At 41.2% G+C, this 2,312-nt stretch overlaps 1 non-coding gene across 1 annotated transcript; it reads left to right on the plus strand.

Annotated features, from left to right (window-relative positions):
- Window positions 1–1,793: 1,793 nt before the first annotated feature.
- On the plus strand, window positions 1,794–1,903 carry LOC125397953 (U6 spliceosomal RNA). The gene has a single exon (XR_007231240.2). It is a non-coding gene; the product is annotated as a U6 spliceosomal RNA (small nuclear RNA).
- Window positions 1,904–2,312: the final 409 nt, after the last annotated feature.

The following is a 2,312-nucleotide window of genomic DNA, read 5'->3' on the forward strand; positions in this document are numbered from 1 at the left end:
CTAGGTAACTATCCAGGCAGTTCTTCACCCTCTTCCCTCGACCGCTATGACTCCAAGTTCCTGCTATCTTGACAGCCCTGCAGCAGTAGACTGTAAGTAGCAATGATTATCCAGACAATTCCTTTCTCCCCTGAATTGTGTTTGTCAGGGTATTTTATCAAAGCAGCAGGGAATAGAACTGAGACATGGCAGAGTGGACGTGCAATGTGAACAAAACGAGGATCCAAGACAAGAGCAACCTGAGGTTCGGGCCTGAGAAATTGTTGGGCAATGAAAGCAGAAAGAGAGAGAAAGAGAAGTCTTCCCGGACTTGCTGAAATTCGACTTTAGTTACGTTGGCATTGGCCATTCCCGAGGGTGGGTGGATGTGCCGTGCACAGAAGGAAAGGGATTATTGGGATAGACATTTGAGTGTATTACTGCACCAGTGCAACTTGAAATTGTCTCCAGTGGTACCGGTGTGATCTACATAGCTGGAAAATCGCCGTGATGACTTTAGTCATCAAAGAAGCTGAGCCCCCTGGGCTGGAGAGATGGCTCAGTGGTTAAGAGCATTGCCTGCTCTTCCAAAGGTCCTGAGTTCAATTCTGGCAACCACATGGTGGCTCACAACCATCTGTAATGAGGTCTGGTGCCCTTTTCTGGCCTGTAGGCATACACACAGACAGAATATTGTATAAATAATAAATAAATAAATATTTAAAAGAAAAAAAAAGAAGCTGAACCCCAACTCTTAAATCGGTCTAGGTGGTTCAAAGTGTCAAATTGATTTGCTACAGCTGATCACACTGGGTAGGGCTAACGGACATTATCTGCCCTCAAACTAATCATTTGTTTATTGTTATGGGAAAAAAATCCAAACATTCCTTCCCTCCTCTTGCTTTGTTTTGTTTGCTTTGTCTCTATGTCTTTTCATTCAATATGCAGAGACAGTGGTTCAGAGATAGAAAATAATTTCAATTTATTCGTTTTAAACAGCAGCAAATACAAAATTGTTAGCTCTTCACCTTGAAAATAATTTAAACAGAATTTTTGAGTAACTAATTAATCTTTTCAAGTTCACAGCAGCGACGGCTGTATCATGCTTCTGGGGTGGGGACCTCAGCCAGGGAGTCAGTCCTCTTAGACTGAGAACGGGATCAACGAGCAACCTTCATATTCTAATTCACACATCACGCAAGGTGTGTAAAACACAGCTTCTTGTTTACTCCTTGTGCTGGTGGTTAGTTTTGGGGAAGCTGATATGCGTCACCCGGGAAGAGAAAAGCTCAGCTGAGGAATTGTCTCCATCAGATTGGCCCGCGGACATGTCTATGGGCTGCTTTCTTGACTAACGATTAAGATGGAAGGGCTCAGGCCACAGTGGACAGTACCACTTATGGACAGATTGTCCTGGGTTATACAAGAAAGCCATGGAGACATACTATGGAGAGCAAGCCAGTAAGCAGTACTCCTCCATGGTCTCTGCTACAGCTCCTGTTCCTGCAGTGAGCTCCAGCTTTGGTTTCCCTTGGTGATAGACTATGACCTATAAACCAAATAAAACCTCCTCTGGGCCAAGATGCTAACAATTCTTGATATTAAATTCTTCCTAGAAAAATGATTAATACTATTCCCCTAAATAACTAGTCATGGCCAGAAATAAGGACAAAATGTTCCACGTAAAAATTTTCTAACATGGTCAGTGATACGTTAAGCTATCTATAACCACTTACAGAATTCGTGAGCCCAAGGTTAAAAATCTTGGGATCTGATGGAGGACATTTGTTTAAATTATTCTTATAAAATAATGTGTGCTCACATTGGCAGCACATACACTAAACAAGATGAAATGACACAAAGAAAATTCGCACAGCCGCTGCACAGGCATGACACGCAAATTTGAGAAAATAATTTGAAAGTGCCTTGGGTTCCAGGCCATTGCTCTCTATGCCTCAGCTGTATACTGTTTCCCGAAAGGTAGCCTTGGCATTTCAAGTAAGATATCAAATTAAAAGACTACTTCACCAGCAAAAGATGGTTAATAAATCATGATCCTGAAGGAAAATGTTACGGTCAAGGGGAATTTGTTTTTGGTCACACTCTATTTTCTGTGTAGTTTCAGGAAACTGATTTTATTTTAAAGTCTATTCTTACAGCGTTTTCAACCTGTATTTTGGCAGGATGCAAATGAATTAAGCCCCCTGGGATTTAAATAGACTCAGAGTAAAATGAATTAAGATTTTAGAAAATTGAGGATTTCTTTTACATAAGGAAGTGCCCTCTTTTTCTCCTAAAAACAAAGTCCCTAAGGTTGGACCAGATTGTTTTTT

This window comes from Myodes glareolus, chromosome 18, assembly GCF_982192425.1.
Source record: "Myodes glareolus chromosome 18, mMyoGla1.1, whole genome shotgun sequence".
Classification (NCBI taxonomy): domain Eukaryota; kingdom Metazoa; phylum Chordata; class Mammalia; order Rodentia; family Cricetidae; genus Myodes; species Myodes glareolus.